Consider the following 15,930-nt stretch of genomic DNA (forward strand, 5'->3'; position numbering starts at 1 on the left):
TGATTGAGAAGATTTATTTTTTATAAACTATATGGATTGCAAGGAGAACGCTACACACAATCTCACTAAGATCATGATTGCTGTTACTGAATGCAAGCCTTCTTGCATCTAAAAACAAATGCTCTGCCCCCTAATTTGCCTCGGTGCAAAATAGGGAGTTGTAGAAGTGTGCTGGCAGTCACAAAATGGGTGATGGCTTGTGGACCAGACCAGTTCAGCTGACTTCCTTTCCAGTTTTCCTGTTTGATTTTCTTACCACGTTTGTATTTGTGAAGCTGCTAAAGGACTACTGAGTCACTTTCCACTGGAAGCTTCAAGAGTTCAGTGGTCAGCACTGGCATGGTCTGCTTTTATTCATCTCTCAGTTGAAAGTCTTTGGAGGGCACTGTGTGTCTGCACTGCTGCAAGTCTGAGCTGCAGGTGCTCCGGTGAGGATTTGTCCTGGCCACTGTGCTGTCCATCGTAGTCTTTGTAGAAGGCCTTCTGGAAGAACCTGTGACGGTAAGAAATGAGCTCAGAAAAAGTCTCTGACTGAATGGCGTTCAGATTTTACAGGTCTCTGTAAGCTTTCCTGTGTCTTCGTGGCTCGATTTAGGTAGAGGTCTTTAAGAACTCTATTTATATAAATAAGTTATTTCAAATGCAGGGTAAAAGAGTGGCATTTCAGAATAATTCTGTGCCCTTCATTGATTAGACCTGGAAAAAGAACAACTTGCAAATTGATGAGATAGGGTTCTCACCATATGACAACTGGAAAGAATCCTCCCTTCCTGTGTCAGTTATTTTGACTGCAGACTAGCTGCTCACAAGGTTAGTCAGAAGTACCAAGCACCTATCTACCAGGCATCGTACGCGGTGGGGAATCCATCAGGACTAAAAACTGGCCCCTGTCCACATAAAGCTGAATTGATTTGGTCTGGATCAAATGACATGACAGTAAACAAATAGAGACACGTTTCCTCCTGTCGTGACCATAAGGCAGAGTATGAAACCCGTCTCTGGTCATAGACATGAATATGAGGTACTTCTGGAACGTCATTTCCTCCTGCAGACGTTCATGGAGTTCCACAGTCATTTAGTGTTACATATCGGTATTTTGGAGGGGAGACCTTAAAGCTAATGTGAGGGCTACCAAGAAAATGGAGGAGAAACCACTGGAAAAGAATTTAGTAGGATGGCAGAAGATCACTGTACAAGTGATAGTTTCCCTAGTCACCAGCAGAAACCATTTGGAGAACACAGTAGAGAAGGGGTGCCATTCGAATCGGTATCCAATTACAACCTACCCGAGAACAGAAACATGACATGTTTACAATGCCTCTAGCATACTTTAATTCACTTGATCCTCATCACGGTGGGATAGCTGCTATTATTATTCCCAGATGAGGATACTTAGGCTTGCAGAGGTTAAAACCTTACTTTGGGCCCATGGTCAGAGAATTGGAGAGCAAGAAAGCCTGACTCCAGATTTTATTTTTAACCACCCTGCTGTATGGCCTTTCACTGCCCTTGTTAGGGAAGAAAACGTATCAAGAAATGTGCTATAGTCTCCCCACGCCCACCCCCAAAGTCATGCCAATCCCTAACCTGCAAATTTTTTTTTTTTTAAGATTTTGTTTATTTGACAGACAGCCAGCGAGAGAGGGAACACAAGCAGGAGGAGTGGGAGAGGAAGAAGCAGGCTCCCAGCAGAGGAGCCCCACATGGGGCTCGATTCCAGAACGCCAGGATCACGCCCTGAGCCGAAGGCAGACGCTTAACGACTGAGCCACCCAGGCGCCCCCTAACCTGCAAATGTGACCTTACTGGGAAGTGGGACCTTTGCAGGTGTAGTTAAGATGAGGTCATACTGGATTGGGGTGCGCCATCAGTCCAATGACCAGCGTCCTTAGAGGGAGATTTGGAGACAGATTAGGGAGACCTAGGGACACTATCATGTGACAACAGAGGCAGAGGATGGAGCAAGGCAGCCGTAAGTCGAGGAGTGGCGAGGCTGGCGGCAGGCTGGAAGTGGCAAGGAAGGGGTCGTCCAAGAGCACAGCCCTGCAGATGCCTCACTTGAGACTCGCAGCCTCCGGAACCGTTAGAGGATCTGCTTGTGCTGGGGTCCGCCCGGCGGGCGGCAGTGTCGCGGCAGCTCTGGGGGACTGACACGTGCACGTCCTGAATAACGAGAGCACTGCAGTTCACAGGCAGGCATCCACACAGACCGAAGAGACACACTGCGTTCTTGAGTGAGAAATGTCCCGTCTCCCTCCTCCTTCCCTGCGACTCTCGCTAAGCACACCCCGTTCTGTCCCAGTTCAGGACCTTTCTCTGAGCTGCAATTTCTGTCTGGCATGTTCCCTTCGGAGATTGGCGCCCCGCATTTAAGACTTGGGCTTCAATCACGTGTCCAAGAGGCCTGGCGTGACCTCGCGCCCCCTCAGAGGTCGCCCTCCCGCTGGCTCCTGCAGCAGCGCGCTTTCGGCCCTGTGTGGCCGCCGCTGCTGGCGCTGTCCTGTGCCCTCCTCTGCGGGCCTGCTGCCCTGCAGCGGGGCTCCCGGGGGCGGGGCGGGGGCTGTGTCCACGCCCTGCCCACACCTCCTCCTTCTGGAGGGACGGAGGGGTTCCCAGAAGGAGAACCCAGGACAGCCTTGAGGTCGGCCTAAGGAGAGAGGCAGACGTGAACTGATGTGTGGGGTCTGCGCAAGCAGAAGGGAAAGGAATCCCGCTCGAGAACGCGCTCTGTCTCGGCGGCGCCGGGGGTCCGCGCCGGGAAGCACGACTCTCCGCAGAGACGCACGTGCGCGTGCGACGGGCTCCGGAAACCAAGCCCGGAAGCCTGCGCGAGTTGTTCAGTCTCCAAGTCACGGTTTCCCCCAGAAACACCCTTGCCCCGTACATCCTGGGCGTTTGCAGCGTACAGAGCTCTCGCCTCCTCGCAGCCCCCCTCCCCCCGGTGGCGGCGAGGCCGACGCCGTCCGTGTTTCCCAGCTGGAGCTGAGGCCGGAGGGCTGAGTGCCTTGGCAGGGCTCGCACGGTCAGCGGCCCGCGGGGCGTCCGGTTCGGCCCCCCTGCCCCGAGCGGCGCCCAGGGGGCGAGCCTCACCGGCCGCGTGAATCTGCACGCGCAGCGTCCTTGCAGAAGAGACAGCTGCAGTGCTCAGCTTTTTGCATTAAGCTTCGCAATACCTAACACATGAATATGGGGGTTGTTATTTTTACGGCTGCTAAGTATAGATACATGCAGATGGTCTGGCCTGTTAATAGGCATTTCACAGACACCGAGGAGCTGCTATTTCAGAGCCGCTGCTTGGCCTTCCGGCGGGCCTCTACCCCTCGGCCTCAGTTTAGGCGCTTTAGACGATCTGGACGTCGGGGTTTGTTCCAGAGCCACCCACTGTCTCCTCCCTTGAGGTACTTGTGGGTCTTGCTGGGCTGTGGGTTTATTCTTTCGAGGTACATTTTCTAGCTCAAAATAATGTCCAGCCTCTGACTTCCACTGGGTGTCTTAGTGTGGACTGCTCTTCCTCGCTATTCCTGTCTCAGTCACCCCGTCAGGGGCACTTTCCGGCCACCTGGACCAAAGAAGCCCCTCTCCCCACCTCCCAGCCCACCCCTCACCTTAGCCTCCTTATTGTACTTCTTCCGTGGCCCGACGTTGTGCCAGGACCCCTGCCTATTCACTCGGGGTTTCAGGCGCCCTCCCTCCACCTGAGGGGGAGCCTACCCTCCCCTCTGTAACTGGAAGCTGAGTTTTCCGCTTGCTGAGGGACCGACGGCTGTGAGCCGCTGTCTCTGAGCCCAGGGGAGAGCTGGTCTACAGGCTGCCGGAGAGCATGGGGCTCAGGGGCTGCGGTTCCCAGAGCACCAGGGCCTGGTTGACCTTGACCTGTGGAGGCGTGGTTACTGAAGCGACACCGTTGCTCTCTGGCCGGCCTGGCTGCTGCTGGGAAGCTCTCCTTCACGCGTGAGGTTGGTTTTTAGACCAGGTCTGGTGGTGACACGTGTGGCAAATAGCCACCAATCCTTCCTGAATGCTTAGAAACTTCTACCCCCCCACCTCACCCCGTAAGCTCTCTGAAACCCAGGATATTGTCTTGTTCACCACTGGATCCCCAGAGCTTAGAAAAATGCCCACTCTAGGTTCCGTAAATATTGTTGATTGGATGAGGGAATAAAATATCCTAATGGAGAACTGGCCTCAGCTTCTCCCTATGCAGGGAGGGTAGGGATATGTCTTCCGCACTTGGAAGGATTGAATGAAGAAGCTGAAAGATGGAGTAGGTGTTACTCTGTGGCTCTAGAGGGGAGAACTGGACCTGGTGGTCAGTACGTTACAGAGACGGGGATGTCCGCTCCACGTAAGGAAGACCCTGGCAGAGCGGCAGCTGTGCAGACATGGAGATGTCAGCCTCGTCCTGTTGTCAACTGAGAAATGCTGCAGCAGGGCCTGGGCCGGGGAGAGCCTCCAGGGCCTGTGTGATGCCCCAGCAAGTGGGCAGGGGCCTGACGGTCTCAGATCAGAAATCCTGTGGGTTAGACATGTGGTCAAAGACAGTTTTTGGTTTCTCTTCCAAGTAGGGTGCTTTCGCCACACTGCGCCTCTTTCCTACTGTAGTTACCAGAGAGGCAGAATCAAGATGTTTGGCACCAGCTCCTACATACCGTTTGCAAAGACGTCGATCAGAAACTTTCTCCTGTCCTGGCAGAAAGCCTCGTTTCTAGCCCTAAAAGGTCTGGAGACAATTGATCAAATGTGTAGACTGAGCCATTTAGAAAGGAGGGAATTTAGAGGAATCCAGCCAAGCAGTTTCCCTGCCATCCATTTATGAATGACCTATTCTTGTCGCTCTGTGGGTTCTCCCCTGGAGTTTTAGGAAACACCCTTTGCCTGAACGTCTCTGTAGCTCAGTTCCACCTGGAGCAGAGGGCACCACGTGGGCACGTGTGTTCTGTTTCTGGTGGAGAATCCGCGCTCACCATGTTCGTGCCGACCTCGGATCCAGGGGGAGGAGGAAGAATCAGCCAGTGGACTCCAAGTAGAGAGTGGTGTGCATCCAGAGGCAGAGGACAGGTGTTTGGGCTGCTGGGTGCCTGAGCGAGCCCTGGCCAGCACGACCCTCCGCGTGCTGCTAGCCGTCCGGCGCCCACAGTCTCTGCCAGCGTCACTCATGAGGGCACAGCTGGCCAGGACACAGCCTGGGAAAAGCCACTGGTTGAGCAATGGCTCCTTCAGTCTTTCCAGGGGAGGGGTTCTGGACACGTGGGGGCATCTGCCCCGACCCCGAGCCGGCTGATGGCTCCGGCCTGGACTCTTCCCCAGTAATGATTATAAAATAGAACTCCCAGGACGATATCTGGTCCCACCTACACATTTGATGGCCAAGAAAACCAGGGCTCACAAGGCTCTCCAGAAGAACACTAGGAGTTAGGAAGGTTTCTGCTGTGCCCTCTGTCCCCTTTCTACCAGAATCACCCTCAGTTTGCACACCTGGTTGTGAGAAAGCAGAGGGTGTGCCCTGGAGGCCCTTGGGCCGGCTACGGAGGTGCCTCTCCCTGCCAGATGCCGCGGGGCCAACAAGGTGGGGGCCACCAACATAAGCCGTGGTTACAGCGAGCAGCCACCGTGTCCCTGGGAGCTGCCACCGGCTGGGCACACACCAATGGCTCCTATCGGCTGCGTCTGCAGCACAGCCCTTTGACGCAGCGAACTCCTCTCCGGAACCCCAGTGTATTCAGGGCACAGACGCCCGGATCTGCTCGGGTGGAAGAAATCATGCAGGGACGCTTTCCACCCACTTAGCAATTCCTGCAATACCAGAGGCAAACCTCAGGGTTCTAAGAAACAAGTTTAAGAATCACTTTTCACATTAATTTTTAAATTCCCCAATTACCCCATGTAGTGGTATTATTCCTCATACTTTCCAGCTGAGAAAACTTAGGTGAAGAGAAGTTAATTAACTCGAGGAGGGCTGAGCGGGGATTTGAACTCACGCCAACCTGATTCTTAACCAGACCATTGTTGAAAAGTCTGCCAGGAAGAAGAACAAGCTTCATGTGATTTCTTGGATTTTCAGATTCTGTTCATTTTGCTTCCCTAGATATCCTGGTGACATTAACAACAGAGATGCATCAAGAAAATATTGCTTTAAAAAGTCTTGTGAGTGCAAATCCACTGCTTGAAAAGAATTGAGCAAATAGAAAAGAGTTCTCCCAGTCATCAATGGTCTATTTATTAAAGAGCCTAGTACTGAATACCAATGAAAATACTTTCCCACCCGTTGCCCCCTTAGGTGTCCAGCTCATTAATCCCCAGCGCCGCCTTCCCTCACTACCTTCATGCTCTAATAAATGGGGGTTTTCAAAAACCCACTGGCTGGTACTAGACACGGCATTTTGAACGTGAAATTGGACACTTGTGGGTGCTTGAGGTTTTTAGCTCCAATTACGTATTTTATCTTTTCACTCACTGGTCAGTAGCAGAAATTGCTCACAGCAAAACGCACTATACTTTGTTGTTTCCACCAGAGGACCTTTGCTTTTGCAAATTGCTTGACTTCTTGCTTTCCAAAACTTTTTAAAAGCTATAATTGTGTTACAAACATAAGATCTAGGGACACTGCTACAATAGAAAACTTTAATACTAACAAGGCAAGATAGTCTCTAAATCCTCCCGATGACTATTTTCATCTTCCCAGGCCTGTTCTTTTGAGTTTATGGAGAATACAGATTTGCCCTGCAGCAAATCCATGTCCACGGTACACAATTAGCCTAACTTGGTACAACATCAAAATCATTCCGCTACTTTCCTTGATCAGGGTCTGTGGTTTTTTTTTTTGCAACTTCCCCTGAATCTCAGTGATCAAATCTCTTGGAACCAAATACTGGAGAAATCTGAACGCCCTTAGCTATTGAAATATCTTTGATTTTATGGATAAATATTTTCAGGTACTTGTGCATCTTGTCGTGTATGTTACCTATTACAAAGAATTTTGGTATTAAATTATGTTAAGACATTCTCCCCGTCCAGATTCTGACTGCATATGATACTTGCTTGCTAGAGTAAACCAAGTTCTGTTCTTAAGCCCTCAGATCAAAGAGTTTGTCAGCTTTGGATGAATTGGGTTGACAACTTGATGCTCCTGGGGAAATGTGTGATAATCAGGGACAACCTGTTAGCAGGAAAATGTCCCAAAATAACTGGAACAACTGGGCATAACACAGGATTTTCCAGCATTGCAGTTTATTTATGTGGAGACCTAGCCCAAGCCCAAGGCTGGGTGCTCAGGGCATTGAGGGTGGTAGGAGTTCCCAGAAAGGCACAGATAAGGGCTAGATGCAGACGTACGAGCTTTATGAGGGCTGACTCATTAATGAAAATCGACCCCTGTTGAGTCAAGAGGTCTTAATGATCACATCCTTCTGGCTTTGCTTGGAGGAAGTCATCCAAGTCGCGCCTACCGCCACCCACTGAGCATTATTCCTCAAGCCCCAGAAGGCCTGGCTGGTGTTTGAAGACAAGATTGCTCCAGCTTCCCACTGATGATCGTAGCAGAAAAAGTGTTTGCAAAAGGGCTGATGAGAGGCACACAACCTCATTCCCTTTGGCAAAGGAGGCTTAAACAAGTAGTGCGTGGGTGCCTACGGGTAGCTGCATTTGGAGAGGAGATGGAAGAAGAATTTGAGGAGCAGGTGGCAGCAGGAGTCCAAGTTAGGGAAAGGCACTTCATGGTGGGTTGGGTTGGTGGTATTTCCTATCCCTGCTTCTGCAGAGAGGCCAGTACTTTCCTTATGTATCAAAATAGAGGTCTCAATGCACATCTACAAAAAGGGAAGTTGCCTTTGGTGGGGACCTGTGATACAGCTGATAAAGGCAGAAACGTGTTGAGAAACCAAGGAAATGCCTCCAATGAGCAGGTCATTCACCAGTCAGCCTTCAGCTTGAGACTTTCTGAGGCTTGCCTCCAGCCCAGGACAGGCTCACATCCAACTGTCACAGACATCTTTGCTTTCCCTCCCTCCCCACCCATGATACTTCTTTGATGTGCCCATCTCAGGGAATGGCAGCCCCATCTGCCCAGTTGCCCAGGCTGGAGACTCCTTCCCTCAGAGACTCCCCCAGCCCAGCACACATGTCAGCTGGGAGCAGAAACAGCCTCCAGATAGCAAAACAGCATGTGGAGGTATAAGGTACGGTGAGTGGTATTGTAAAGCCAGATAGTTACAGAGTGAAAACACATTAGCTAACCCAACTTACAGGGGAATGACTCTTCCATGAACAAGGCTAAAAACACTCTCGGGCCGGGCCGGCGTCCTGATACTGGGTGGGAAGCCTGAAGAAAAGGTGAGGTGTGGAGACCTCTGACCAAACGTACAGGGGGAGAGAGAGAGTGCCCGGGGACATTCTATAGTAGAAGAGCCTCCGAAGATTTAGGGACTTGGCCTTGAAGCAGCTTGCAGTTAAGCAGGAGTTATTTATTCGTTCTTTGTGCACAGTCGTTCAAAAATAGCCCTGACCTAAGCTCTCAGGCACCCCAGGAACACATGAGGCATTTACCCTTAAGCTGGGCGTGTTGGCGGTGGGAGCAAGGGCACTTACCACCCAGAACAGGCTGGAACCAGCTGGGAAGGGCCAGAGGTCCTGCAGCTGAACTCAGCCCATTGCCCCCCCGCCCCCCTTCACTGCGCTCTCTCTGCCGGTCACACACACGCCCCACCTCCAGCGCCTGTGCCCCAGGACAGCAGACTCCGAGCGTCTGCTATGCCACCAGCTCTGCCTCTATGCGAGGCTCCAGAGCTAGGTTCTCATGACCGCAGGAAGTGGCGTTTGAATCGCACACGTTTTCCCATTATGAGGCTCTATGTATTCATAGAACTCTACAGGAAAAACCTTCTTAAAGTTTGAGTGACTCCTCTGTTATGTCCATATGTGGGTGCTCTGTGGTTAAATGGGAAGATTGCAGTTCTGGGAGATTCAGAGCTCTGATTCCAAATTCTTATGTAAACTTGGACAAATTCCTTCACCTTTTGTTTCAGTTTGCAAGGGCTACCAGAACAAAGTACCACAGGCTGGGTGGCTTACAGAGCAGAAATCAATTTTGTCACAGTGTTGGAGGCTAGAAATCCAAGATCAAAGGGTGAGTAGAGTTGGATTCTTCTAAGACCTGTCTCCCTGGCCTGTGGATGGCTGCCTTCTCCCCATGCCGTTTTGTGGTCTTCCTGTGTGTTCCTGCATCCCAGGTGTGTATCCTAACCTCTTTAAAAGGACACCAGCTGGGTGGATTAGGGCCTATCCCAATGGCCTCGTTAACTTAATTGCCTCTTTAAAGGTTCTTTCTCCAAATTCAGTCACAATCTGAGGTATTGTGGGTTAGGACTTCAACATATGAATTTTGGGGAAACACAATTCAGCCCACAACAATTTTCTTAACTTCATTTTTGCTCTTTGACGTCTGAAGAATTCCTTCAGATGAGCCAGTGATGTCTGAGGTCTTTCCCCTGTTCTACCAGTGCTGGGAATGTGTGCTGCTCTCTCATGAGATTGTAAATACTTAGATGGCACTAGTCACGTTTTCTTCCCCATCTGAAGAAAACACCCATCCCCTTCCATCCGTTGTTAGATGCTGGTACTTCCGTTGCCAAGGTCATCGGAACTGGCCCCCTATCTACCTAAGACTTTAGAATGGCAGTTGACAAACAGCACTCATAAGAGGACTGAGCCCAGCCACCCTGCAGCTGCTGTGTGGTCTGGTTCTCCGACATCACAAATATCATTTTTAATTAGGGTTCCTCTTGTCGCAGACACAGACACATTAAGAGCACCACTGAAGGGAGGCAGAGGCATACCCCTGCTCTCTTTAAATCCTTGTCTTGAGAGTGTGGATCAGGAAATGCAATCCCACCCCACATCTGCTAATAGTCCCTTCCTTAGTTTAGAAGCAGTGAGTGTCACCTCCTTCTGAGCTACCCTCACTTATAGTAAAGAGAGTGGTGGACAAGGCAGAGAAACTCAGCAAGCTCTCATGTTGGTGGTCAAAATAAACTCTTGGTTGAAATCATCCTTTACGGGAAGGCTTTTCTCCACTCAGCTCCAAGTAGAGGAAGCATCCGCGTAGCTGATGCCAGAGGCTCATGCGCATGCTATCCTTGCACACTGACATTGCTCCTTATGGCCATTTTAAAACAGCTGTACTTTGAGACATTTTTTCACATATTCAGTTTCTGGTCTGTCTCAGTGTTCCAAGTGATCAAAAAAGAGGAAGAAACAGGAAACAACTAGTTTCAGATTTTGGTTGTCCTTGAGAAATGGTACAAAGCACTTCTAGGAAATCCCCTGGAAGTCCCAGCCTGTTCAGTACATGCTGAGGATTTTTGTTGAATTGTAGAATTTTTTCCCACTGCGCCAAAAACAAAACAAAACAAAACAACACAACAACATCAACAACAAAAGTCCGTTTAATTTCCAGCCATTTGTCTTTAGTCAGAAAAAATACCCTTAGCTTCGATAACTCTGGCAACTATGGGAACAGTATGGGTTTTGTTTCTAAAAGGCTAAGTCCGGAATACAAGTAATAAACTAGAAATACAAGTAAGAAGTAAGAACTCAACACCTGTTGTCTTCTAGGATGGATTATTTACTGATGTCACAGACTACACATAGTAAGCCATTTTGCTGTGGAAGCTGAAAGGAGCTAAATTAGCTGGGTCGTCTGGCGCAGCTAGAATACTTACTCACTGACATCTCCAGCACTCAATACCCATCTTCACCCCACTGCCAAAATCCATTGTCTTCATTTAATAACTAAAAAAAAATCTTAAGTTAAAATATTCCACTATCCTTATCACTTTTAATTGTCTTATCATAAGGATTTCTTATCATAAATATGTCCTTCCTTGCAAAAGGAAGAAAATGCAATGAATAAAAACAGAAATATTTTGTCCCCTTTTTCTCTTCTGTGCCTCCATGCTCACAGCACCTCTGGCTGTAGGCAGGAGTGTTATTCTTCTGAAAAACTTAATTCATGGTGATTTAAAATTCTTGTTCTTTTCCTTAACCATTCTTCTATGTGATTTTCTCTCTCCCCTGCTTCTTTCCTTTGCTCTTTCTCCTCTTCCACTCTTGCTTTCCATTTTTCTTTCATAAGTGTACTCAGTCTGCTCCATACATGATGATAGCCAAGTTTACCTATCATTTCCATGGCCTGGTTAGAATACTTCAAATCAAGTTACTTGAAGAATCCTGACAGCAAGTACACGTCTCCATACAGCAAGGATAAATTAAAGATTAATGGGAGAAAAATATTGCTCTTTCTCTGTATCCCAAGAATAAAGGGATATTGGGGTCAAGGTTGACACAGATTATTAAGCAGGGTTTCTGCCCATAGTCATGACAGAATAAATGATATTGGCCTAGACCTCCCACTATAAACAACTAAAAATCCTGGATGAAATATGTGAAGCAAAAGTTTTCAGTTATCAAAAATAGGCATCAAAGGACTGCAATCCCTGACTCTAGGGGGAAAAAAGGAAGTAAACCCTACAATTGTTTCAGCTTTTTATCTGGAGACAGTTTTTGAACTGTACCCAGGGAAAACCCAAGCAGAGCATGGAGGTCTCATTGAGTTGAAAGACAGAGATTAGAGTTTGGGAAGACTGACACAGCCAGAGAGTGTAGGATAAGATTCCAGAGAAAAGGGAGCTATATAGAACTCCAGAAATGTGCATAGAAGTTCCCTTGAGTCTTTGGCTGAATACTAAGCTGCAAATATGAAGAGCAAAACTCCATATGGTCAGGAAATGGGAGCTTTAAGCTGAATAATTCCTAGGCCTCATCTAGGGTAAGGAGACATTTCGGTTCTGGCCAAAGTGAAGATAGCTTGTTAAACAACTGGAAGAGTCAGTAAAGACTTTAGAAATGAAATACCCTCAAAAGGGCCAAACTGGATCCACTTTAACAAAGCTAAAAACAAGCCTCAGGAAGACCAAGCTAATAATCAAACAACTTAATTGCCCGTCAAATCAATTCAACAGTTTTTGAAGGAAAATAAAACCCAGCATTCAACAATGTAACACACACAATGTCCAGCATTCAATAAAAATAACTAGACTTGTGACGAAACAGGAAAATGTGACCCCCAATGAGGAGAAAAATCAGTCAATATTAATAGACTCAGAAATAATAGACCCAGATGATGGAATTAGCAGACAAGGACTATAAGACCAGTTATTCTAAATAAACTCAAGAATTTAAAAGAAAACAAAAATTATGAGGAAAATGACTATATCGCCGTCAGAAAAATATACTTCAGGACAAGGAACAATACTAGAGATCAAGAGGGACATTTCATAATGATAAAAGGGTCAGTTCATCAATGAGATGTAAAAAATCTTAATAGTTATGCATCTGATAACAAAACTTCTAATTACATAAACTGGCCAATTAGGAAATAACATCTATAGCTGCTGTTTTAAATTAAAAAGGGAAATACTACATGGCTACTTGCAAGGTTGTCTTTACCACCATGGATTTACTGAGTAAACTATCCTAGGGCATTATTAGGGAGAAAGAAAAACAGTTTAACAGATTTGGCTTTGACCTCAAGGAGCTCACAATAAGGCTGAAATACAGAACACACACACACAGCAATTAAAAGATTAAAAGATATGTCTCGGGGCGCCTGGGTGGCTCAGTCATTAAGCACCTGCCTTCAGCTCAGGGCGTGATCTCGGCGTTATGGGATCGATCCCCACATCAGGCTCCTCCGCTGGGAGCCTGCTTCTTCCTCTCCCACTCCCCCTGCTTGTGTTCCCTCTCTTGCTGGCTTTCTCTCTCTCTGTCAAATAAATAAATCTTTAAAAAAAAAAGATATGTCTCGTGTATTTTTCCTTAAGTTCTGCCTTTCAATTTTTGAATCAAATGCGTCATTAGCTCTTGTTGGCTATTTTCCATCTTTAGGTATTAGTTCCTGGTCTTTAAAACACTGTAGTAACTGCTACTTGACACTTACTTCTAGGTTCAGCTAGAACTCTCAGAAATTGGCAACCTGGTAGAGGATCATTGTTAGTATTACTTAAGATGGAGATCTACTTTAGGGTCCAAATAAGTCTTGCAATGAGCTGCTTCAGGCCCTCTACCCCACTTTCTACCCATTGGAAGCAAGTAGTGAGCTCTCAGTGCACTCAAATTAGGAGAATACTTTTCAAAAAAAGAAAAAAGATTAGTTCTCAGGGTGATTCACGCTCATTATAGTTAATTAAACCAGTCCCACCTAAGAAGAGAAAGGAGCCACTCCTTGGGAAAAATCATTCTTAAAAATCTACTTTATACACACAATTTAATCTTTTAAACTTCAGTCATATTTCCCAAGAAAACTGCCTGGGGGTAGTGTTGGGATTAGAATGGATTATCCTTAAAAGAGCTTTTCCATAAATCCAAACTCAGCTAACAGGAAGAGCTCTTTGTTGCCTCTTAATGAATGATTGAATTTATTTATTCCAATTCTTTCCAAAAAAGATCAAAGTAGCTTACCAACAAACCTGCTATAGATCTTAGCTGGTTCCAGAAAGGAACTGCCCAAAAGATAAGTCTCATCTAGTGTGGCCTGGGAATGTGAGCTTCTCTATGCAGCTCTCCCCAGGTTTCCCGATTGCTCCTGTCTCTTTGTAACGTGGAAAGACTATGGACTTTGGAGTCAAATAAATTGGGAAAGAATCCCAGCTTTGCCACTATAGCCTGTGTGGTCCTAGGCTGTCACGAAACATCATGGAGCCTTATCTTCTTCATCTATAACATGGCTGTGTGTGCGCACACACACACGCACTCACAAACACACGTACTACAAATACTAGTTCTCTCTTCAATGCTCACCTTATACCTCTGTTATAGGCCTTAGCATTCATTACTCTTATATGACCATGTCTTAGATTTTCTGGAATCTGGAAAGTTGGTCACTGTTCTTACTGTTAGAATTGTACTTGTCTGCCTCATCCTCCTTGATGGAAAGGGCTGTGTCTTATTCACCTATGTCCTTACCTGGACACAGTGTCTGGCACACAGTACATGGTATTATCGTTGAATGAAACCCTCACTTTTCTTCAGAAGCACTGAATAAGCTCTCTGTTACCTTCTTTAGAGAAGAAAAAAACAAAACAAAACTTTAAGACCCCTCCAGGTTTCTCTTGTAGCTCCTTTACAGGTGAGGCCATAATGTTCTTACGGGGGCACAGGGTGAAAAGCTTTGATGTCGAGCCCTGGGTTCAAGTTCCTGTTCTTCCAATTACTAGTTGGGTAAACTCGAGCTATCAAATAAAGTGTCAATCAAAACTACAATGAGATATCACCTCACACCTTTCAGAATGGCTAAACTCAACAACACAAGAAACAGCAGGTGTTGGCAAGGATGTGGAGAAAAGGGAAGACTCTTGCACTGTTGGTGGGAATGCAAAGTGGTGCAGCCACTTGGGAAAGCAGTATGGAGGTTCCTCAAAAAGTTAAAAATAGAGCTACCCTATGATCTATCCAGTGATTGCACTGGATTTACCCAAAGGATACAAAAATACTAATTCAAATTCAAACATACACCCCAATTTTTATAGCAGCATTATTTACAACAGACAAATTATGGAAAGAACCCAGATGTCCATCGACTGATGAATGGATAAAGAAGATGTGGTATATGTAAACAATGGAATATCACTCAGCCATAAAAAAGAATGAAATCTTGTCATTTACAACAACATAGATGGAGCTAGAGAGTATTATGCTAAGTGAAATAAGTCAGAGAAAGACAAACACCTTATGATTTCATTCATGCATGGAATTTAAGGAACAAAACAAATGAGCAAAGGGGAAGAAGGAGAGAAAGGCAAACCAAGAAACAGACTCTTAACTATAGAGAACAAATTGATGGTTAGCAGAGGGGAGGTGGGGGCTGTTAATCAGGTGATGGGGATTAAGGAGTGCACTTGTTGCATGAGCACCAGGTGTTGCACGGAGTGCTGAATCAGTATTTTGTACACCTGAAACTAATATTTCACTGTATTTTCACTAACTGGAATTTAAATTAAAACTTAAAAAAATAAAGGAATGTGTGTACACTGGCCAGGTCAGGCCTGGCTCATGGGAAGGACACAGTGTGTTGTTTTTTCTCTGAGCTGTCCCCTACTCTTAAATAAATCACACTCTTAGATTAAAAGTGATATTGTTGACGGTTGATGCTGCCTGATCCAGCTCCGCATTATCACCCAGTCACTCTATTTTAAACCCTTGTCCATTTTCCTCACACTTAATTTTTCTACTTTGTTGTTTGTTTGTCTTTGCTTTCATATGGAAATAGAGCTTCGTAATTGCACGGCCGGTTTCTGTGGAGGTCCTGGCTGTACCAACTGCATTGCAGCAAATGAAATGGATACTCCCTACCTTCCTTTCATTTTGTTCCTTAAGAGAAAACTTGAGTTAAAAAGACTGCCTGAGGAGATCCCTTGTCTCTCAGATTGCTGGTGTGCAGGGTAGGATATTGGCTCAGAGACAAATTAACTCTCGCCTGCTCTTTGAGACACCACTGTCTAGGGCTTTTGAATATATCCTTCATTTGTAACAAACACGCTAATCACTCATTGCAAATCAAAGAGGTTGTGAATATTTGGAGGGTTAGCATTTAACAGTTGTGCGTTTTAAAATAGGTCAAATTCCTTCATTCCCCCTTCTAGTGTTTCATGGTAGAGAACAGGCAGAGAGAAACACAGAGGGCGGGACATGAACTGGTTTGCTCTTTATTCATCGAACCCTGAGCTCACATAATGTTGCAGCCACCCAGTGTCTTCCTCCCTTCCTTCCACACAGAAAAGGTGGGACAAAATGGTTGATGATAAACGTCCAATCCCAAGGAAAATTGAGTCAGAAATTGTTCAAAGTGCCTCTGGTGTGCTGTGACTGCCCTGTTCATTG

The sequence above is a fragment of the Ailuropoda melanoleuca genome, chromosome 15, assembly GCF_002007445.2.
Source record: "Ailuropoda melanoleuca isolate Jingjing chromosome 15, ASM200744v2, whole genome shotgun sequence".
Lineage (NCBI taxonomy): Eukaryota > Metazoa > Chordata > Mammalia > Carnivora > Ursidae > Ailuropoda > Ailuropoda melanoleuca.